Source organism: Hyperoodon ampullatus (genome assembly GCF_949752795.1).
Source record: "Hyperoodon ampullatus genome assembly, chromosome: 7".
NCBI classification, from domain to species: Eukaryota; Metazoa; Chordata; class Mammalia; order Artiodactyla; family Ziphiidae; genus Hyperoodon; species Hyperoodon ampullatus.
The window spans coordinates 113,532,748-113,558,235 of NC_136920.1; the positions used below are offsets into that span (position 1 = coordinate 113,532,748).

A 25,488-nucleotide genomic window follows, 5' to 3' on the forward strand; every position below is an offset into this window, starting at 1 on the left:
CTAAGTATTTTTTGATTTCCTCCTTGATTTCTTCAGTGATCTTTTAGTTTTTTAGTAATGTATTGTTTAGCTTCCATATGTTTGTGGGGTTTTTTTTAAGGTTTTATTACCTGTAATTCATTTCTAATCTCAGAGTGTTGTGGTTAGAAAAGATGCATGATATGATTTCAATTTTCTTAAATTTACTGAGGCTTGATTTGTGACCCAAGATGTGATCTATCCTGGAGAATGTTCTGTGTGCACTTGAGAAGAAAGTGTAATCTGTTCTTTTTTGATGGAATGTCCAGTAAATATCAATTAAATCTACCTGGTCTATTGTGTCATTTAAAGCTTCTGTTTCTTTATTTATTTTCATTTTGGATGATCTGTCTATTGGTGTAAGTCAGGTGTTAAAGTCCCCCAGTATTATTGTGTCACTGTCGATTTCCTCTTATATAGCTGTTAGCAGTTGCCTTATGTATTGAGGTGCTCCTCTCTTGGGTGCATATATATTTATAATTGTTATATCTTCTTCTTGGATTGACCCCTTGATAATTATGTAGTGTCCTTCCTTGTCTCTTGTAACATTCTTTATTTTAAAGTCTATTTTATCTGATATGAGTGTAGCTACTCCAGCTTTCTTTTGATTTCCATTTGCATGGAATATCTTTTTCCATCACATCACTTTCAGTCTGCATGTGTCCCTAGGTCTGAAGTGGGTCTCTTTTAGATAGCATATATATGGGTCTTGTTTTTGTATCCATTCAGCAAGCCTGTGTCTTTTGGTTGGAGCATTTAATCCATTCACGTTTAAGGTAATTATCGATATGTATGTTCTTATGACCATTTTCTTAATTGTTTTCAGTTTGTTTTTGTAGGTCCTTTTCTTCTCTTGTGTTTCCCACTTAGAGAAGTTCCTTTATCATTTGTTGTAAAGCTGGTTTGGTGGCACTGAATTCTCTTAGCTTTTGCTTGACTGTAAAGCTTTTGATTTCTCCATAGAATCTGAATGAGATCCTTGCTGTGTAGAGTAATCTTGGTTGTTGGTTCTTCTCTTTCATCACTCTAAGTATATCATGCCACTCCCTTCTGACTTGTAGAGTTTCTTCTTCTGAGAAATCAGCTGTTAACCTTTTGGGAGTTCCCTTGTATGTTATTTGTTGTTTTTCCCTTGCTGCTTTCAATAATTTTTCTTTGTCTTTAATTTTTGCCAATTTGATTACTCTGTGTCTTGGTGTGTTTCTCCTTGGGTTTATCCTATATGGGACTCTTTGGACTTGCTGGACTTAGGTGGCTATTTCCTTTCCCATGTTAGGGAAGTTTTTCACTATAATCTCTTCAAATATTTTCTCAGGTCCTTTCTCTCTCTCTTTTTTTATTTAAAGAAAGAATAAAATATATACTCAGATGTTCTTAGGGCCCTTGGCCATTATATTGAGAAACTTAAGATTAATCATCTCACTGATGTTTATTTTACATCTGATCTAGTTTAAAGTTTGATGATGATGTAGCCAAGACTCAGTCAGCAGATTTTAGGATGGGTTGAAAGAACAAACTACCGATGGCACAGAAACCAGATAGAAATGAGCAGATTTGACATGAAGTGATTTGGGCCTGGACTTAATTAAATGAATGAAAATAGAAAGGATGAGAGAAGTGATGTGAGGTATTATAACAGAAGAAATAAACTAACTTGATAACTGACTAAATTCAGAAGGAAGAAATGAAGAACAACTAATTTTTCAATCACATCTTGTGTTTCCATTGTCATTCACCTGCTTCAACTTGGAAATCTTAAATTCCAATAACTCACTTAATATATCAGTAGTTCATATGGGAAACAGGGCAAATTCCTTATCATGGATTACAAGGTTCTTCAGATATGGTCTTCATGATCTTGCACATGATTACTTCTCCCGACTTTATTACTCTCATTTTAATGAACAGATATATCTGAGTGTCTACAATGATTTCAACTTTGTAGTAGGGTAGTTGTTATCAAATCTTTTACTGTTAAAATTTACTTGCAGGGCTTCCCTGGTGGCGCAGTGGTTGAGAGTTCGCCTGCCGATGCAGGGGACACGGGTTCGTGCCCCGGTCCAGGAAGATCCCACATGCCGTGGAGCGGCTGGGCCCGTGAGCCATGGCCGCTGAGCCTGCGCATCCGGAGCCTGTGCTCCGCAACGGGAGAGGCCACAACAGTGAGAGGCCCGCATAACGCAAAAAAAAAAAAAAAAAAAAAAAAAATTTACTTGCAATTTGAAAAATTATTGAGGTTCTCAAAGAATGTTCCTTTAGGTGAGATATATTATTTATATTTTAATTATATTAGAAATCAAAATTGAGAAATTTTAAAAATATGTATTAATATTTTTAAAAATAACTACAATAAACCTACAATGAATTTGGCTGTTGGCAGCAATTACTGTCAGTTTTTCTCCCTTGAAGTGGCAGACCTACTTAGTTCATTTTTTTTAAACATCTTTATTGGAGTATAATTGTATAATTATAATTACCATGGTGTGTTAATTTCTGCTTTATAACAAAGTGAATCAGCTATACATATACATATATCCCCATTACTCTTGCATCTCCCTCCCTACCACCCTCCCTATCTGACCCGTATAGGTGGTCACAAAGCACTGAGTTGATCTCCCTGTGCTATGTGGCTGCTTCTCACTAGGTGTTGGTTTTACATTTGGTAGTGTATATATGTCTATGCCACTCTCTCACTTTGTCGAGCTTACTCTTCCCCCTCCCTGTGTCCTCAAGTCCATTCTCTAGTAGGTCTGCATCACTATTTCTGTCTTATCCCTAGGTTTTTGATGACCATTTTTTTAAAATTCCATATATATGTGTTAGCATACCTTATTTACTTTTCTCTTTCTGACTTACTTCACTCTGTATGACAGACTCTAGGTCCATCATCCTCACTACAAATAACTCAATTTCGTTTCTTTATATGGCTGAGTAATATTCCATTGTATATGTGTGCCACATATTCTTTATCCATTCTTCTATCAATGGACACTTAGGTTACTTCCATGACCTAGCTATTGTAAATAGAACTGCAACGAACATTGTGGTGCATAACTCTTTTTGGATTATGGTTTTCTCAGGGTATATGACCACTACTGGGATTTCTGGGTCGTATGGTAGTTCTATTTTTAGTTTTTAAGGAATATCCTTACTGTTCTCCATAGTGGCTGTATCAATTTACATTCCCCCCAACAGTGCAAGAGGGTTCCCTTTTCTCCACACCCTCTCCAGCATTTACTGTTTTTAGATTTTTTTAATGATGGACATTCTGATTGGTGTGAGGTGATACCTCATTATAGTTTTGATTTGCATTTCTCTAATGATTAATGATGTTGAGCATTCTTTCATGTGTTTGTTGGCAATCTGTATATCTTCTTTGGAGAAATGTCTATTTAGGTCTTCTTCCCATTTTTGGATTGGGTTGTTTGGTTTTTTTTGATACTGAGCTGCATGAGCTGCATGTAAATTTTGGAGATTAATCATTTGTTAGTTGCTTCATTTGCAAATATATTCTCCCATTCTGAGGGCTGTCTTTTCATCTTGTTTATGGTTTCCTTTGCTGTGCAAAAGAGTTTGAGTTTCATTAGGTCCCATTTGTTTTTATTTCCATTTCTCTAGGAGGTGGGTCAAAAAGTATCTTGCTGTGATTTTTGTCATAGAGTGTTCTGCCTATGTTTTCCTCTCAGAGTTCTATAGTGTCTGGACTTACATTTAGGTCTTTAATCCATTTTGAGTTTATTTTGGTGCATGGTGTTAGGAAGTGTTCTAATTTCATTCTTTTAGATGTAGCTGTCCAGTTGTCCCAGCACCAGTTGCTGAAGTGGTTGTCTTTTCTTCATTGTATATTCTTTCCTCCTTTATCAAAAATACGTGACCATATGTGCATGGGTTTATCTCTGGGTTTTCTATCCTGTTCTGTTGATCTATATTTCTGTTTCTGTTCCAGTACCATCCTGTCTTGATTACTGTAGCTCTGTAGCATAGTCTGAAGGCCAGGAGCCTGATTCCTCCAGCTCCATTTTTCTTTCTCAAGATTGCTTTGGCTATTCGTGTTTTTTTCTGTTTCCCTACAAATTGTGAAAATTTTAGTTCTAGTTCTGTGAAAAATGCCATTAGTAGTTCGATAGGGATTGTATTGAATCTATAGATTGCATTGGGTAGTAGAGTCATTTTCACAATGTTGATTCTTCTAATCTAAGAACATGGTATGTCTCTCCATCAGTTTGTATCATCCTTAATTTCTTTCATCAGTGCCTTATAATTTTCTGTATACAGGTCTTCTGTCTCCTTAGGTAAGTTTATTCCCAGGTAGTTTATTCTTTTTGTTGCAATGGTAAATGGGAGTGTTTCCTTAATTTCTCTTTCAGAGTTTTCATCATTAGTGTATAGGAATGAAAGAGTTTCTGTTCATTAATTTTGTATCCTGAAACTTTACCAAATTCATTGATTATCTCTAGTAGTTTTCTGGTGGAATCTTTAAGATTCTCTATGTATAGGACATGTCATCTGCAAACAATGACAGCTTTACTTCTTTTATGATTTGGATTCCTTTTATTTCTTTGTCTTCTCTGATTGCTGTGGCTAAAACTTCCAAGACAATGTTGAATAACAGTGGTGAGAGTGGGCAACCTTGTCTTGTTCCTGATCTTAGTGGAAATTGTTTCAGTTTTTCACCATTGAGGACAATGTTGGCTCTTGGTTTGTCATATATGGCCTTTATTTTGTTAAGTAATTTCCCTCTATGCCTACTTTCTGGAAGCATTTTATCACACATGGGTGTTGAATATTGTTGAAAGCTTTTTCTGCATCTATTGAGATGATCATACGGTTTTTATTCTTCAATTTGTTAATATGGTGTATCACATGGATTGATTTTCATATATTGAATAATCCTTGCATTCCTGAGAGAGATCCCACTTGATCCTATTAATGTGCTGTTGGATTCTGCTTGCTAGCATATTCCTGACAATTTTTGCATCTGCGTTCATTAGTGGAATTGGCCAGTGATTTTCTTTCTTTGTGACTTCTTTGTCTGGTTTTGGTATCAGGGTGATGGTTGCCTTGTAGAATGAGTTTGGGAGTGTTCCTCCCTCCGCTATATTTTGGAAGAGTTTGAGAACGATAGTTGTTAGCTCTCCAAGTGTTTGATAGAATTCTCCTGTGAAGCCATCTGTTCCTGGGCTTCTGTTTGTTGGAAGATTGTTAATCACAGTTTCAATTTCCGTGCTTGTGACTGGTCTGTTTATATTTTCTGTTTCTTCCTGGTTCAGTCTCAGAAGGTTGTGGTTTTCTAGGAATTTGTCCATTTCTTCCAGGTTGTCCATTTTATTGGCATATAGTTGCTGGTAGTAATCACACATGATACTTTTTATTTCTGTACTGTCAGTTGTGACTTCTTTTTCTTTTCTAATTCTATTGATTTGAGTCTTCTCCCTTTATTTCTTGAAGAGTCTGGCTAAATGGTTTATCAATTTTTTTTTTATCTTCTCAAAGAATCAGCTTTTAGTTTTATCGATCTTTGCAATTGTTTCCTTCATTTCTTTTTCATTTATTTCTGATCTGATCTTCATGATTCCTTTCCTTCTGCTAACTTTGTTGGGGCTTTTTGTTGTTGTTGTTGTTCTTCTTCTTCATTCTCTAATTGCTTTAGGTGTAAGGTTAGGTTGTTATTTGAGATGTTTCTTGTTTCTTATTGTACGATTGTATTGCTATAAACTTCCCTCTTAGAACTGCTTTTGCTGCATCTCATAGGTTTTGGGTCTTTGTGTTTTCATTGTCATTTGTTTCTAGGTATTTTTTGATTTCCTCTTTGATTTCTTCAGTGATCTCTTTGTTATTAAGTAGTGTATTGTTTAGCCTCCATGTGATTGTATTTTTTACAGATTTTTTCCTGTAATTGATATCTAGTCTCATAGCATTGTGGTCAGAAAAGTTACGTGATATGATTTCAATTTCCTTAAATTTCCCAAGGCTTGATTTGTGACCCAAGATATGATCTATCCTGGAGAATGTTCCATGAGCACTTGAGAAGAAAGTGTATTCTGTTGTTTTTGGATAGAATGTCCTATATATATCAAGTAAGTCCATCGTGTTTAATGTATCATTTAAACCTTGTGTTTCCTTATTTATTTATTTATTTGTTTATTTATTTCTAGAAACCCTGTTTATTGATTATTCTCTCCATGTACATTTTAGTCAGTTGTGTTGCTCTCGATCAACAAACCCATTATTAACCTAATTTTCAAAGGAAGAGGTGAAAGATACTTATCACCTTCTGTAGAATCTATAAACGTGAGACCAAAATGAATAGCAATATAGGAAATTTTGGATGATCAATCCACTGGTGAAAGTGGAGTAAAATAGTCCCCTACTATGATTGTGTTACTGTCAATTTCCCCTTTTATGGCTGTTAGCATTTGCCTGAAGTATTGAGGTGCTCCTATGTTGGGTGCATAAATATTTACAATTGTTATATATTCTCTTGGATTGATCCCTTGATTATTATGTAGTGCCCTTCTTTGTCTCTTGTAATAGTCTATATTTTAAAGTCTATTTTGCCTTATATGAGAACTGCTCCTCCAACTTTCTTTTGGTTTCCATTTGCATGAAATATATTTTTCCATCCCCTCACTATCAGTCTGTATGTGTTCTTAGGTCTGAAGTGGGTCTCTTGTAGACAGCATATATATCTGTCTTGTTTTTGTATCCATTCAGCCAGTCTATGTCTTTTGGTTGGAGCATTTAATCCATTTACATTTAAGGTAATTATCAATATGTATGTTCCAATTACCATTTTCTTAATTGTTTTGGGTTTATTATTGTAGGTCTTTTCCTTCTCTTGTGTTTCCTGCCTAGAGAAGTTCCTTCAGCATTTGTTGTAAAGCTGGTGTGGTGGTGCTGAATTCTCCTAGTTTTTGCTAGTCTGTAAAGGTTTTAATTTCTCCATTGAATCTGAATGAGATCCTTGCTGGGGAGAGTAATCTTTGTTGTAGATTTTTCCCTTTCATCACTTTAAACATGTCCTGCCACTCCCTTCTGGCTTTCAGAGTTTCTGCTGATAGATCAGCTGTTAACCTTATGGGGATTCCCTTTTATGTCATTTGTTCATTTTCCCTTGCTGCTTTTAATATTTTTTCTTTATATTTAATTTTTGATAGTTTTCTTGGTGTGTTTCTCCTTGGATTTATCCTGTATGGGACTCTCTGTGCTTCCTGGACTTGATTAACTATTTCCTTTTCCATATTAGGGGAGTTTTCAACTAATCTCTTCAAATATTTTTTCATTCCCTTTCTTTTTTTCTTCTTTTTCTGGGACCCCTATAATTCGAATGTTGGTGCATTTAATATTGTACCAGAAGTCTCTGAGACTGTCCTCTATTCTTTTCTTTTCTTTCTTTCTTTTTTTTTTTTTTTCTTTATTCTGCTCTGCAGTAGTTATTTCCACTATTTTACCTTCCAGGTCACTTATCAATTCTTATGCCTCATTTATTCTGCTATTGATTCCTTCTGGAGAATTTTTAATTTCATTCATTGTGTTGTTCATCATTGTTTTTTTGCCCTTTAGTTCTTCTATGTCCTTGTTAAATGTTTCTTGTATTTTCTCCATTCTATTTCTAAGATTTTGGATCATCTTTTCTATCATTATTCTGAATTCTTTTTTAGGTAGACTGCCTATTTCCTCTTCATTTGTTTGGTCTGGTGGGTTTTTACCTTGCTCTTTCATCTGCTGTGTGTTTCTCTGTCTTCTCATTTTGCTTAACTTACTGTCTTTAGGGTCTCCTTTTTGCAGGCTGCAAGTTCGTAGTTCCCATTGTTTTTGGTGTCTGCCCCCAGTGAGGAAGGTTGGTTCAGTGGGTTTTGTAGGTTTCCTGGAGGGGACTAGTGCCTGTTTTCTGGTGGTTATGCTAGATCTTGTCTTTCTGGTGGGCAGGTCTGTGTCCAGGGGTGTTTCTTGGGGAGTCTGTGACCTTATTATGATTTTAGTCAACCTTTCTCCTAGTGTGTGGGGTTGTGTTCCTGTCTTGCTAGTTATTTGGCATAGGGTGTTCTGCACCTTAGCTTCCTGGTCGTTGAGTGGAGCTGGGTCTTGGCATTGAGATGGAGATCTTTGGAAGATTTTTGCTATTTGATATTACGTGGAGCTGGGAGGTCTCTGGTGGGCCAATGTCCTGAACTTGGCTCTCCCACCTCAGAGGCACAGGCCTGTCACCCAGCTGGAACACCTAGACCCTGTCATCCACATGGATAAGAATAAAAGCGAGAAAATAAGAAAGAAAGAAAGAAAGAAAGAAAGAAAGAAAGAAAGAAAGAAAGAAAGAAAGAAAGAAAGAAAAATAGAATAAACTTATTTAAAGAAAAAATACAAAATAATTATTAAAAGTAAAAAAAAATTAAAAAGTAATTTAAAAAAAATAGAAAGAAAGAAGAGAGCAACCAAACCAAAAAATAAATCCACCAATGATAACAAGCGCTAAAAACTATAAAAAAAAATTTAAAAAGGACAGACAGAACCCTAGAACAAATGGTATAAGGAAAGCTATACAGAAAGAATCATACGCAGAAGCAGACATATACACACTCACAAAAAGAGAAAAGGAAAAACAAAATATATATATATATATATAGTCGCTCTCAAAGTCAACTGCCTCAGTTTGGGATGACTCCTTCTCTCTTCAGGTATTCCTGAGATGCTGGGTACATAAAATTGATTGTGGAGATTTAATCTTCTGCTCCTGAGGTTGCTGGGAGTGGTTTCCCTTTCTCTTCTTTGTTCGCACAGCTCCTAGGGTTCAGCTTTGGATTTGGCACCACTTCTGCATATAGGTCACGTGAGGGCATCTATTCTTTGTTCAGACAGGAGAGGGTTAAAGAAGTAGCTGATTAGGGGTCTCTGCCTCACTCAGGATGGGGGGAGGGAGGGGTACAGATGCAGGGCGAGCCTGTGGTGGCAGTGGCCGGCCTGATGTTGCAACAGCCTGAGCCACAATGTGTGTTCTCCTGGGGAAGTTGTCCCTGGATCACGGGACCCTGGCAGTGGTGGGCTGCACAGGCTCCCGGGAAGGGAGGTGTGAATAGTGACCTGTGCTCGCACACAGGCTTCTTGGTGCCTGCAGCAGCAGCCTTAGTGTCTCATGCCCGTCTCTGGGGTCTGCTGATAGCCGCAGCTCGCACCTGTCTTTGGAACTTTTTTAGGTCACACTCTTAATCCCCTCTCCTTGCGCACCACAAAACAAAGAGGCAAGAATAAGCCTCTTGCCTGTTTGGCAGTTCCAGACATTTTCCTGGACATATTCCCAGCTCGCTGTGGCGTACTAACCCCCTTCAGTCTTTGTTCACACAGGCAACCCCAGTCCTCTCCCTCGGATCTGACCTCCAAAGCCAAAGCCTCAGCTCCCAGCCCCCACCCACGGCAGCGTTTGAGCAGACAAGCCTCTGGGGCTGGTGAGTGCTGGTCAGCTCTGATCCTCTGTGCCAGAATCTCTCTGCTTTGCCCTCTGCACCCCTGTTGCTGTGCTCTCCACCATGGCTCTGAAGCTTCCCCCTCCGCCACCCACAGTCTCCGCCCGTGAAGGGGCTTCCTAGTGTGTGGAAACCTTTCCTCCTTCACAGCTCCCTCCCACTGGTGCAGGTCCCATCCCTATTCTTTTACCTCTCTGTTTTCGTTTTTATTTTACCCTACCCAGGTATCTGGGGAGTTTCTTGCCTTTTGGGAGGTCTGAGTTCTTTTGCCAGTGTTCAGTAGGTGTCTGTAGGAGTTTTTCCATGTGTAGATGTATTCCTGATGCATTTGTTGGGAGAAATTTGATCTCCACGTCTTACTCTTCTGCTATCTTGAAGGTCTCCCTACTTACTTCATTTTAAAGAAAATATCTGCCAAGCATACAAGCTTGAATAACAGTTCATAACTTATGCACATTAATCAACTAAGAACATCTATTTGTTCTTAATTCCATGCTTTCTCTAAACATTAAGATTAATCACTTGTAGATACACAAGTCATACATTCAATTTACTTTCCTTACTGTGAAGAGTCCATTTAGAGCGTATGGCTGTGGAATATGAGTGTTTGGGGGGAATGGAGGCGATTGTGTACCGAAGGATAAAATCAGGGACAGCTAGGGCTCTCTGTGTGAAATGCTAGTACCCTTCTCTCTGCTTTAATATACTTTTCCTTCCACTCATTCAAATACACTCAACACCTCACCGTCCACTTAAGCCCTGTCTTTTCCTGAAGTTTTTGGTGTGAATTAATAAATGTTCCAGGAGAGGTTCTCCAGAAGATCTCTAATGCAACTATGATTAATATTAGGAATGCTTTATACCATAGAGACTCCTGGACATTTTTCCTCCCTCAGTGTAGTTCCTGATTTGTTCATCAGTCCAAATGGCTGTCACGTTAGTGAACAAAGAATGTGTAGGATATTTTTTCCTCTGGTTTATTCACAGCATCCAGGACATTGCCTGACTCAGAGTAGCATTTAATGCTTTTTTTACTGGAAGAATAATACCCATGAAAGGCTATAAGCAGGTTTATATGTCAATAAGGAGAGAATATCCAGTGATGCAGAATGAGTTCATGATTGAAACTGAAAAGTTTTATTTTTCTCCAATCACTGACAGATTTTCCTTCTGCCACCCTAGATGACATTCTCAATGAGTCATCAGCTTTCCATATATTTTCAGGTATTAAAACAAGGTATGCTTTGGTAATTGTGACTAATTTTTAGTATACTGATATACCCAGCCCTGCCAAACCCAAACTTCAATCTGTCATCCCTCTTCTCCCCAGATTAGGTTTGCCCTGTGAAAAGGAGACCTGAGGTAGGTCCAAAGTGGAGTTTTTTTTCCTGTCATCCTTTCTCCTGATGAATCTTTCAGATGTTGTTGGAAAGATCAAGGCCAAAAATGTTAATTGACTGGCACTGTTGTGATGCTATCACCAAGGCTATCTGTCAGATGACAAAATGCTGATTCTCTGGTGGCTTACACATGATGGTTCTTTAAAGGTTTCTTATAACCCATCATGCTGCCCAGTTCCTGGATATGGCAATCTACCCTCTGACTGATGTCTTGTGCTGATGCCTCCCTCCCAGTTCTAGCCTCTAAGAGGCGACCTCTTTTTCTTTTTCTTAGTTCATCTCCTGTCACATGGCATTGACTAGAATCCATTGAGATGGGTCAAACCCAGCCAACTCATCAAGATCAACTTCTGTCCCCCAGGAAGTTCACGAACTTTTGCCTTTCCAAATTCTAGTACTTAGTGCATCCTCTGTGACCTTTGCATCTCATTCAGCCTTCAAGGGTAACTTTTATCAGCTTCATGACTTTAAGCAATAGGAGTTAGTTTCTATACTCTGACTACCATATCACCCACCTTCAAAGTCTAGGGAAAGCACCTCAGGCTTTCCGAAGATTTTTCTATCATGTTCTGCTCCACCTCTCTCTTTGTAAGTGATATCTGAGTTTCTGTAGCTTAGCACGTATTTAGTGGTGGAGTGAGAGACAGGTCTCTTCTATTGCCATTGCCACAAAGGGTTCGCCTGTAGCTTTCTCTCTTGGCTTGAGGAAAATATCTTCTTTCTTTCCCCTTAGTGATGGGAAGAGAAAACTCACTCCACTTCTGTCAGCCTTATATAGTCTGATGATTTTTTTAACTTCTTTTAACTTTCCTTAAATTTCTTATTGTCTGATTGTTTAGGCAGAACTGTATTTGGCATCTTCTAGTAAATAACACACCCATGTGTCTAGCAACATTTCTTTCAAATATTGGGACACAATGTCTATTCTCAACTTTGAGGCTGTAGTAAAAGTTCTGAGATGATTGGAAAAAAAATATTGAACTGAACATAATACTACAGTCATTGTTAGCAAACAGATGCAAAGTAGATCTAACCTCTCCCTTATTCTAGACATTGTTAATACAGCTGAAGATCATGCTAACTCCTTTTTGGTAAGCACATACCACTGCTGACTTCTAATGAAATCAATAAATATCCATTGAATACTTGCAGTTCTAAATCCTCATTGCTGTCTTCTTTCTTCCAGACTTTTGCAGTAGTAATTTACCTATTCTCCTGGCCTACATTCTTTCCCAAGCTCTAAAATCTATTTTTTGTAAAGAACCTAGCACAATCTTTTAACATGTTATCAAGTTACATCTCTCCTCTGCTTAAAATATGATCTAGTCATTGCCTCTCTATTTTCCCTTATCACTTTTCTTGTCATATACTCTCTTCATCCATATTGGTTTCCTCTCTTTTTCTGTATTGGTTCCTTTTCAAACACAGTAAGTCTGTTTCCTCTTGATGACTTGACACTGTGGCTGAAACACTTTCTCCCAGATATTCACCTGGTTTCCTTTTCCGCTTTTATTAGGTCTTTCCTTGGAGACCTACTCAGAGTGACCTTTCTTGATCATCCTGCATAAAGTGACATCTTGCTACCTCATCTCCATACACATCACTTACTATCCCTTTACTCCACTTAATTTCTTTATAAGAATTATATTTTTTAGGTCTTGTGTTATTTCATTTCTTGCTAAGTTGTCTCTCTTCTCTCCTAGAAAGTGAGTTCCTTAAGGACAAAAATTTTGTCTGTCTTGTTCACTGCTATATCCTTGATGAACAGAGTAATATATAGTAGACACTGAATTAGTATTTGTTAAATTAACAAACAAATAAATTGGACTGAAAGATATTTGGAATTTATTAGGTCACTGGACGTGAGAATGAGATTTTTAAAAATTCCTTTTATCTCTGTAATCTCTATCCCCAATACACAACATCTTTGACACATTATATATGTCATGCCCACTTGGAGATTTTTATCCACAGTTATGATATTTTTTTATAAGACAGACAAAACCATAAATAAAACAATGCTGCACCAAAAGTTCTACTGAATCCTATTTTTAAAAAGCAGTTACTATCTTCAGAGTTATAGTGAAACAAATATGGATCCAGGGCCCAATTTGAAATAGCTCTTCCTCAATTTAGGCATTAAACAAAGACAGTTCTATGTCAGCAAAGATATTATCAGCTAGTACATCTCTCTGAATCACTATAAAAGAGCAAGTAAAGAGTGTATAAGCCAAATGTCCTCTTGGGGAACTTTAGAACCTCTTGAAGCAAAATCTGCCAGAATATGTGCTGAGCAGAAATGGGTGACATGAGGCCAGAGAAGCCTGATCAAATGCACTGATAATTTAAAATTTTTACCTAATTTATTTTTCTTTGTTTTATTTTTCATTTCTTTTTTTAAATTTTTCTCTTTATTTCTTTCAAATTTTTACTGACTATTTTCACAGTCCCCTAAACTAACCTAAGATAATTGCTACTTCTTTAACTCAAGACTTCAGAATGTCCAAACAAGGCTCAGCATAGTTATTGGTATTGAAAACATATCAGAACTTTTGTTTGTAGGGAGGTTTTTTGTTTTATTTTGTTTTGTTTTAATTACAAATTCAATTTCACTATTAATGATTAGTCTATTAAGAATGTCTGTTTCTTCCTGATTCAGTCTTGGCAGGTTGAATGTTTCTAGAACTTTGTCCATTTTTTCTAGGTTTTCCAATTTGTTGGTTTATAACTGTTCATAGTGTTCTCTTCTGTTTTTTTGTATCTCTGTGGTATCAGTTGTTATTTCTCCTCTTTCATTTCTTATTTTGTTTACTTGTGTCCTTTGTCTTTTATTCTTGACGAACCTGGCTAAACATTTATCAATTATGTTTATCTTTTCAAAAAAACAGTACTTGGTTTCATTAATCTTTTCTGTTGTTTTTTGGTCTCTATTTATTTCCTTTCTTCTCTTTATTATTTCCTTCCTTCTGCTGACTTTGGGCTTTGAGCTTCTTTTTCTAATTCCTTTAGATGATGTGTTAGGTTGTTTATTTGAGATATTTCCTGTTTCTTGATGTTGGCCTATACTACTATAAACTTCCTTATTAGAAGTTCCCATATGTTTTTGTTGCATCCCAAAGACTTTGGAAAGCTGTGTTTCCATTTTCATTGTCTCCAGGTATTTTCTGATTTCTTCTTTGATTTCTTCATTGACCCATTGATTTTTTAATAACATGTTGCTTAGTCCCCACATGTACTACATGGCTACAATAATCAAAACAACACGGTACTGTCTCAAATATAGACACATAGATCAATAGAATAGTATAGAGAACCCTGAAATAAACCCACACACTTATGGTCAAATAATCAATGACAAAGGAGGCAAGAATATGCAATGGAGAAAAGATAAACTCTTAAATAACTGATGCTGGGAAAACTGGACAGCTTCATGTTAAATAATGAGATTAAAGCATTTCCTCACATTGTATACAAATATAAACTCAAAATGGGTTAAAGACCTAACTGTAAGACCTGAAACCATAGAACTCTTAGAAGAGAAAATAGGCAGAACATCCTTTGACATAAATCATAGTGATATTTTTTTGGATCTGCCTCCCAAGGCAAGAGAAATAAAATAAAAAATAAACAAGTGAGACCTAATCAAACTTAAAAGACTTTGCACAGCAAAGGAAACCATCCAAAAAAAAAAAAAAAAAAAGACAACCTATTGAATGAGGGAAAATATTTGCAAATGATAAGACAAATAAGGAGTTAATATTCAAAATATATAAACAGCTTATACAACTCAATATTGAAAAAATAAACAACCTGATTAAAAATGGGCAGAAAATTTGAATAGATATTTTTTCCAATGAAGACATACAGATGGCTAACAGGCATATGAAAAGATGCTCAACCATGATAATCATCAGAGAAATACAAATCAACACTACAATGAGACATCACCTCACACTTACCAGAATGGCAAACATCAATAGCAAATGTTGGTGAAGTTGTGGAAAAAAGGGACACTCCTGGTTGGAATGTAAATTGCTGCAGCCACTGTGGAAAACACTATGGGAAGTTCCTCAGAGTACTAAAAGTAAAACTACCATATGTCCAGAAGTTCCACTCCTGGGTATATATCTGAAGAAACAAAAACACTAGTTCAAAAAGATATATGCAAAAAATAAAAATATATGTACCTCAATGTTCATAGAAACATTATTTATAGTAACCAAGACATTGAAACAACCTAAGTGCCAATCAATAGATGAATGGATAAAGAAGATGTGGCATATATATACAATGGAATATTACTCAGCCATAAAAAGAAACGTAATTGAGCTATTTGTAATGAGGTGGATAGACCTAGAGTCTGTCATACAGAGTGAAGTAAGTCAGAAAGAGAAAGACAAATACCGTATGCTAACACATATATATGGAATCTAAGAAAAAAAAAATGTCATGAAGAACCTAAAGGTAAAACAGGAATAAAGACACAGACCTACTTGAGAATGGACTTGAGGATATGGGGAGGGGGAAGGGTAAGCTGTGACAAAGTGAGAGAGAGGCATGGACATATATACACTACCAAAAGTAAGGTAGATAGCTACTGGGAAGCAGCCGCATAGCACAGGAGATCAACTCAGTGCTTTGTGACCACCTGGAGGGGTGGGATAGGGAGGGTAAGAGGGAGGGGGATGCAAGAGGGAAGGGATATGGGAACAGATGTATATGTATAACTGATTCACTTTGTTATAAAGCAGAAACTAATACACCATTGTGAAGCAAATATACTCCAATAAAGTTGTAAAGAAAAAAAAGATGTGGTATATACATAAAATGGATTATTACTCAGACATAAAAACTGAATGGCATTCTGCCATTTGCAGTAACATGGATGGACCTAGAGAGTATTATGCTTACTGAAATAAGTCAGACAGAGAAGGACCTAGATAGTATTATGCTTAGTGAAATAGGTCAGACAGAGAAAGACAAATAACGTATGTTATAACTTATATGTGGAATCTAAAAAATAAAACAAATGAGTATATATAAAAAAACAGAAATAGATGCACAGATATAGAGAATGAACTAATAGTTACCAGTAGGGAGAGGGAAAGGAGGATGGGCGAGATAGGGGTATGAGACTAAGAGACACAAACTACTGTGTATAAAACTGATAAGCAACAAGGATATATTGTACAGCACAGTAAAATATAGCCATTATTTGGTAATAACTGTAAATGGAGTATAATCTATAAAAATATGGATTCACTGTATTGTACAACTGAAACTAATATAATGTTTTAAATCAACTGTAGTTCAATTAAAAAACACACTCATCAGAATGATCAGGTTAGAGAATACAAAATCATTCATCCCTTTTGGATGTTTTCTAACCAGAAAGTTCTATAACCAGAAGCATAGCTTATGCCCCTCTTAACAGAAGAAACAAATCAAACAATTAATTGTTTCCTTTAATTCACTTAAAAATAGGTACCTGTACTTACAGAAAATATTATGTTAGAACTTGTGCATGAAACATCAAATAAAATAGGTATCACCTCTCTTTTTATAGAGCAGATGGTCTTATAATTTTTTAATTTAAACATGTAAAACTAATAATTGCAAAATATGCAAGTACTAAAAAGGAAAAATCATCAATAAAACCAAATTTATCCCTGATTGTCACCATTTGGATGGTTCCACTATACTCTATATCCACAGTCAGTTAAGGTCATGCTGCAATCATAGCCAGCATCATAAACAGATCATTAGGAATAATTAAGTTATCTGACATATTTCAGTGTTAAAGCAACACTGAAAATTAGAATGGAAAGCATTTTTTTCAAATGCAAGAAAGAAAAATTTATTGTGTTGAAATCTATATCAAATAAATATTACCAAATATAGAAGTTGATGACCAAATTTCAAGAAATCTGTAGTTAACTTGATTAATGGTTAGAAAAATAAGATGTTCCCCAAAGCTAAAATAAACATAAAATTATACAGCACTTAACCCTTTTCCATTCTCACAACTAATTGTATAGGGTTTATTTTACACATGGTATGTTTACAGAATTTTTGTCCTGATAAACCTATACAATTTATTTAAAGTCAAGGAGAGGAGAAATTTTTCCTTGCATTTGTTCTGCATCTCAACTGTGTCCAGCTTTCCTTGGTGCTCAGTGTATGTAACTGTCTCTCCATTTTACAGACAGAATTGACTTGTATTTGAACCAATGAGTTACAAAAAAGTAGCTGTTTTCTTGCTGACAATGGCTCAAGATAATGCATAGGGGCAGCTCCCCAGAAGCTCATACTAAGCAGTAAGACAATCTCTGCCATAAATAAACATATTTCACAGTAGTATTACTGTGGTAGAAATTTATCTCTGTTTAAAGAATGATACTGTGAACATTCATTTACATTTTCTTGTGGGCACTTGATACAATACAAATTCTTTGAGCATTATTTTAAAATGGCAAAGAGAACCAATGTAGTACATGATTAATTTTTTATCAACAAATATTTGTCATCATTAAAAATAATAATGCCAGTCCAGTGTAAAAAGCATGGGATAACTTTCATGGCACTTTCTGGATTACAACATACTTTGATGTATAGTGCTTACTCCTTAACCAAACTCAAGGGGAAATATATTTTTAATAATTTTTATGTAAGATAAATAACATTTAGATGACTTAATAAATTAGTTAATTCTCTCCTTAATCTTCAAAACACTGAGAACACATATTTATCCTCAATTCTCTAGGATGCTTTCTTTAGTTGATGGTTTAATTTTATATCACTCCAGGAAGTGCTGACAATTTCAGATACTTTTTAACATTTCCTTTGCCTTTAAGATAAAAATAACAAATAAAACTCTCTAAATTCAGATGATGCACCCCCCTCCCCCTGCTGCCCTCCACCTTGCTCACAAGGAGGAATTAAATTGTATTCTGATTAATTACATGTCTAATACCATCAGTGCACAGCTGATAAGAGTCAGCTTGGTTTCCTGCACTGAGGTAGGCTCCATTATCATCATGACTTCCTGGGGGACCAATACAGTGTGCACATACATAATTTCAAAATGCTCACAGAGGAGCCATAATCCATTTCTCTTTGTCATCTGCAGTAGCCCAGTCAGACTTAATATTATCAGGCACCTGTTTTCAGTAACACTTTTGTTTTCATTTCCTTTTAAAGTTATTAGGCAGCACTAGCTGACAGTGACAAAGTTCTGTGCTATTTACCACACTGGCAGTAAGAAGAAGGATAGTATTTGTATAAGCTTATCAATGACAGACATTCTCTGTTTAATAGTATATCATCCTCTTGGCAGAAGGAACAGGCTGTCACCTTTCCAATAAAATGGATTTAACCCAGTGGAGGAGAATGGGGTCAACGTAGAGAAAAAAATGTCTTATTTGTGGGCTTGTTTTTGAAGCAATACAGCTTATATTGAAAGCATCTGAAAGGAAGACAAGGAAAGAAACTAGATGTACTTAGAAAGAGGTCAGTGTAGCTCTGAGCAACTGGATTTACTCTTTTGCCTCCCCTTCATGTCACCTGCTATGTTGAAAGAATTGCTGTAGGAGGCAGCTTTCTCATTATTCTTCCACTAGTTACCCTCTATATGATGTTGGGCATATGACAGAACCTCCCTGAGTCTCATCCCTATTGAGAGCAAACAGTATTTTACTTGTCCAAGTACAAGGAACTGGACCTCACAATCTCCAAATTATTTTTAATTCTAAGATTTATAAATGCAGTTACAGAAATATTTTTTTTCATTTTAGAAGAGACATAAATACATCTAGCTTTAATAAATCTAATTAAATATTATTTAAGTTATAACTTTGATAGAAATATATAAATAGAATTGTGATGTTGACAAATATAGGCTGGTACTGGGGAGTGCAAAAAGAACACTTTCAAAAATCTTCAAACAAAAGGGTGTGTGTTAATGAGTCTAATAATAGCTGTTTTCTAGCTATTCTAACAATACATATTAAAATTAATATTTGTATATGACAGTGTCCTATAAGGCTATTCTATTACATTTCACAGAAAGAAATCTATTTGTAATAAATATCATTGTAATAGATTTCACCCATTGTTAAACATTTCAAAAGAAACTAGCCATATTTCAAAAGGAGTATAATGAGTAAGAAATCCACTGAATAGGGTATTCTGTATAACAGAGCAGAAAAATTTAAACCCTTTAGCTTTTGTTGTTATTATTGTTTATTTATTTCAACATGGGGACTGAGTGAAAAGCAATTCACAAAGAACCTTGAAATGCCAGTCAAGTTGCTTACAAATCCTGAACCTTATTGTCTCTTCCCAAACATTATCTCTTCACATATTTGGAGGATAATATATCCTTGAAGAATCACTTAAAAAAATATAATAACATGGATTTTGGAACAGTAGAGGTTGAAATGTTGATACTTCTTGTCACATATACGTTCATAACTAGGCTTTAGTAATTATGGTTCCTTCCCCAAACGATTTCACACATTCTATCATGAAAAGATTAAATTTTATTGAACTTAATTAATTTCATATGGATAAAAATAGTTTGACTGATTTTTAAAGCCTTTTTAAGCTCAGCTAATGAGGTTATTAGATCACAGTGCTGTCTCTGTCACAGTTTCTGAAATAAAGATACAAAGAAATTCTATTTTCTTTATTGTTAACTAAAAGAGGATTGTTATTATTTGCATGTAAAACATTTATAGATATCAATAAACATGTGGTAGAACTCAAAACTGAGCATGGCTATTTTTATTGCTTTATGCACACCTTTAAACCACTTTACTGAGGTATGATTATAATAAGCTGTACATATTTAGTGTATACAACTTGATGAGTTTGCAATAAGTTTATACCCATGAAACCATCAGCACAATCTATGCCATAAACATATCCAGCACCTCTGAAAGTTATCGTCTGCCTTCTTGACATTATATTATTATTATTGTTATTATTATTATTATTTAGTGGTAAGAGTATTTAAAATAAATAAGATTTACCCTCAGCAAATTTCTAAGGGATACCACTTATATAAGGAAGCTAAAATAATCAAACTCATAGAAGCAGAGTAGAATGGTGGTTGCCAGGAGCTGGAGAGAGGGGGGAAGGAAGGAGTATTAGTCAAAGGTACATAGTTTCAGTTATGCAAGATGCATACTTCCTACAGATCTACTATAGAGCATAGTGCCTATAGTTTGTAATACTGCATTGCATATTCTTTACAATATGCTTCTCCAGTTACTCTCTTTACGAGGTCAAATATACTTTTCCAATCCTTGAATCCGGTCTTGGCCTATGTGATTTGCTTTTGTCAATCAGACATTAGTAAACATGACAGAGAGGCTTGAACCATGCTTGCAAATTGGCACCTACCCTTTCTATTGCTGTACCTAGGAACCCGCAACCACAGCCAAGAGCCTGGGCTAGATTACTGGATGATCAGAGACATGACCAGGTCATTCCCACCGCCTTTACTAGTAGGAGACAGTAACCAGCGGCATGGGTGAGACCACATGACACCATCCAATCCTAATCTTTCAACCCTCATGGGAAGTTTTAGAGATCAGCTGAACCTGCCCAAATCAGAAGAACCACCAAACTGACTTTCAGAATTGTGAGAAATAATATATTTGAATTTTTTGTTTAAGCTAAAAAACTTGAGGATGATTTGCTATGGAGTTAAAGCTAATTAGCATAATATACAATTGACATGTATTTAATCTATTATGTGGATTATATTTCTATAAACAGTAGTTTCTCTAACCTTAAAACACACACCCAGAAATGTACAGATGAAATTCACTCCTTCCTGAATTTCTCTTTTCCAAGTTATTTGTTATTTTTTTCTCTTTCTCTTCCTCAGCTCAACTTTTCAGAAAACAAAATTTATAGTAATTGTATTATTTTCCTGCTCTGCTAATCATTTCACAGCTCATTATCATAAGACAGATGTTCCCACTACTTCGTTAAAGGCAATTATTATTAGCATTAAAAAGAAATGTTTTTAGCAATAATCTCACGTAACCTTCCTACAGCATTGTCACTGCTGACAACTCCTTCTCAGAACCTGTTCTGTTATCACTCTTCCCTAGAATTTCTCCCAACTCACCATCCATGCTTTTCAACCTATACTTTCTCTTGCCCCTTATTCATGCTTCTCAGAATTTCTTCCTTGCCTTATGACTCGTCATTACCTACATAATCCTTGGGTGATTATTTTCCTTCCCAGAGCTTCAAATTCATCTATACAATAATGAACCCCATAATGAACCCCAAATTTACTTTTAACTCAGTCATCTTTCTTATACTTTAAACATCTCCATCTGAGTGTGTCATAGATGTCTGAAGCTCAACATGTGCACTATTGAGTTCTGTATTTCCCCACTCTGAATTGCACACCCTACTTTATTCAGTATTCAAACAAATGGCAATATCATGTACTCCATAAACAAATTGAGACCCTTGCTATTTCCTCTAAAACAAAATATTTAATCATTTACCAACTTCTATATATTTTATTGCCAAAAAACATTTGAATCTATCAGCTCCTGATGCCCTTTACTACTGTTATGCTTAATCCATTTTGTTTCCATAAACCCAAACCAGTTTCCACTTTTATTAATATCTTATATTAATATGGAATGTTTGTCACAAATAATGGACAAATATTGACATTTTGTTTTTAACTGAAGTACATACTTTATTCAGATTTCTTTAGTGTTTATTTTTATTTTTTCCTGTTGCAGGATCCTATCCAGGGTAATGCATTACATTTATTTATTATGTCTCCTTAGTCTCCTCTTTCTATGACAGTTTCTCCAATATTCCTGGTTTTTGATGACCTTGAAAATGTTGAGGATTACTGGCCAGGTGTTTCACAGAATGCTCCTCAGTTGGGATTTTTCTGATATAGAGACATAGGCTTTAGGAAGGAAAACTACAGAGGTGAGGTGCCATTCTTGTCACATTATATCTTGGGTAAATGCTATTACTGTTGGTGTTGACCTTGTTCATCACTAGGTTGATGTAGTCCTTATCACTTTCCTCTACTGCAAAGCTACTTTCTTTATTCCGCTTTTCTATTCTGTACTTTTTGGAGACACGTCACTATGTGCAGTCTACACTTAAGCAAGGGGGAGTTACACTCTACCTCCTTGAAAACAAAGTATCTAAATAAATTATTTGAAATTCACCTACATGGGAAATGTGTCTATTCTTTTCATTATTCAATCACTTATTTATATCAATATGGACTTTTAAATTTTATTTTTTGGGTTGTAACTCAATACTTCTTTATTTTCTAGCTCAAAGTTTTCCAGTTTGGGCCATTGGGAACTCTTTTTTTTTTTAACATCTTTATTGCAGTATAATTTCTTTACAATGGTGTGTTAGTTTCTGCTCTATAACAAAGTGACTCAGTTATACATATACATATATCCCCATATCTCTTCCCTCTTGCAACTCCTTCCCTCCCACCCTCCCTATTCCACCCCTCTAGGTGGTCACAAAACACCGAGTTGATCTCCCTGTGCTATGCGGCTGCTTCCCACTAGCTATCTATTTTACGTTTGGTAGTGTATATATGTCCACGTCACTCTCTCACTTTGTCACAGCTTACCCTTCTCCCTCCCCATATCCTCAAGTCCATTCTCTAGTAGGCCTGTGTCTTTATTCCTGTCTTGCCCTTAGGTTCTTCATGACTTTTTTTTTTTCCTTAGGTTCCTTAGCATACGGTATTTGTTCTTCTCTTTCTGTTGGTTCCTGTGTCCCTTCGACATCGGTTCCTTGTATGTTTGTTTTTTGTTTACTGGTTTGTTTGTTTTAGCACCTCCTCACTTTCTGGTGCAAGATATTCTAGGCTCATCAAGTGTATTTCTTGCCCCAGTCCTAGAATCAGCCATTTATCCAAATAACCCTGATTCTTTTAATTGGAGAATGGTATTAGAAACCAAGATCGTGGCACTTTGTGTGCTGGTTTCTACTGCAGTACATTGCTTCTAGGCCTTCTCAGATGACAGAGAAAAATAAATATATGTGTGTACACCTAGCCATGTATATATACATATCTATGAATACTTTTCATATGTAACTATATGTATCTACATTAAGCTACACATGATTTCATATTGAAGTCTCCAACTCTAATCCATTACCACATGGATCATTCTAACCTTCTTCTCTTGCTTATCTGTAACCTCCCACTCCATCAGTGAGACAATTGGCTCCCACCATCCACCATGCATTGACTTAATTGTTCAATCCCATGCATAGGGGTTTTAGAGTTGCTAACACAGAGAAATAAAGTTCTTAACTAGAGTACGGTGTCAAAGTACAGGTTTTTTTTTTTTTTTTTGCTTGTTTGTTTGTTTTTGCCTTTAGTTTTACAGATTCATTTCCAAAGTTACTTAAGTCGGTACCATTTTTCCCACACTCCCCTAAAGTGGAGATTGTTTCATACATTTGTAATACTGTTAGATTCTTTGTCACATTCTGTGTTTCACCTAGGGTGCCTCTAACCTCCTAAATTATTATTTTTTTAATTTATGTACATTAAGGTTTACTCTGTGCTGTAAAGTTCTATTGGTTTTGATAAATGCATAATGTTATTCTTCCACCACTACAGCATCATACAGAATAGTTTCACCAAGCTGAAAAATGCCTATGCTTCCTTCACTTATTTAGTCATCCCCTGACCCCAACCCCTGGCAATCACTGATCTGTGCACTCTCTATGGTTTTTCACTTTCCAAAAGGTCATATATATAAAATCATACAGTATATAACCTATTCAGACTGGTTTCTTTCACTTAGCAATATGCATATAGTATTCATCCTGTGTTTGCATGACTTGATAGTTCATTTATTTTTATCACTGAGTAGTATTGCATTATATGGAATTTCTATGGTTTATTAACTTATTGAAGGGTATCGTGGTTATTTCTAGTTTTTGGTGATTATTAAAGTTCTTATAAACTTTTTTGTGTAAGTATTTTGTGTGTCATAAATGTTAAAATCAGTTAGGTAAATACCTAGGAGCCAAATGTTTGATTAGATGGTAAGACCAGTTAGCTTTGTAAACACTGCCAAACCATCTTGCAAGGTGGCTGTACCATTTTGCCTCCTTACCAGCAATTAATGAACTTCCTTGTCTTCTGCATCCTCAAGAGTAACTTGTATTGCTTTTACTTCTCTTTTTTTTTCTGGATTTTAGCCATTCTGATATGTATAATGGTATCTCATTGTTGTTTTAATTTTGAGTGCATTTTTAATATAAGACTGTATATTCCTGTGAACGGTGTCAAAGTTTCATTGCTCTGAATAGCCAGTTTTTAAACATAAGGTTGTGTAAGAATTCTATATTTTCTAGTTAAACACACCCAAGATAATCCACCCATTAAAAAATGAATAAATAAAACAGAGAAGAAATATAGTCTGGGTCTTCTCTTATTTCTTCAATCAGTGTTGGTTCAAATAACATCAACAATATAAAATGTGCTTATGACCTATGGCTTAATTACCCACATTTTCTGTAATAGTAAGCAAGTTAGTGTACAAAATAGGTCCTGTTATGTAATACTCGTAGACAAATAACCAGGAAAAAAATTAATAATAAAATAAAATAGTAAATATTGAATGTAAGTATTACCAAGTAACAAGAGCATAATAAAAGCCATACTTCTAGAATAATTTGTTAAATAAGGAGGTAAAAGTGGAGAAAGGTTTTGAAAATAATTATCCTTGGTAAGTGGTCCTTTCAGTATCTAATCAATTTTATTTAAACAGCTATCTACAGTGAATAAATTCATGTTTTAAAAATCACTAATATGTGTATATATGCTTCATATTAAATGCAGATGATTAAAAATCAGAGCCCATGTAAAAATTAGAAACGTCCTTTGTTTTTGACTTTTTTTGCCTTTGTCTATAGTATTTGAATAACAACTTACCTCCAGACTCAGCATCGTGTTTCATTGGAAAGAGCAGCACCTAGATTCCCTTATGAGCTGCAAATCTAGGCATCACAGATACCAACTCAAGCTGAGTATTTTTGTCTTTCCACACCATTATATAATACCTCCTTTGAATGACTGTTTATTTCGGGGAGATAAGTTGGGCCAGCACATGAAAATAAAACTTTGGAGTGATATTACAATCTATCACTCTTCCTCCAAGTAGCATTGTCAGATTAATATATAAAAACACTGGACACCAGTTAAATTTAAATTTTAGATAAAATAGAATAACATATTGCATGGAACATACTAGAAATAAAGTAATTATATGTTGTTTATTTGAAATTCAATCTTAACTGAGCATCTTTCATTTCATCTTGCAAACCTACCTCCATTCCCCTCATTTAGTTTATGAGTTCAAGAGGAGAATGACATTGAGAAAATAAAAGAGAGACCAGATCATCATGGAAGATGGTAATACTGCACAGAAAGAATGTAAGGTAGGATAAAATATTTAAGACTCTTTATTTATTTTATAAGTAACCATAATCATGATAAACCAGGATGTTCATTTAACTTTCACTGTCTCTGAAACTATTCACTTATTTTTCATGTTTTCACAAATGTC

The 25,488-nt window shown here is 35.5% G+C and overlaps 1 protein-coding gene across 3 annotated transcripts in view; it reads right to left on the minus strand.

The window, feature by feature from the left end:
• The window catches only part of CNTN5 (contactin 5), a gene marked incomplete at both ends in the record, with an annotated part of 772,249 nt that overhangs the window by 746,422 nt on the left and 339 nt on the right, over nt 1–25,488 (minus strand). The window lies entirely within an intron of this gene.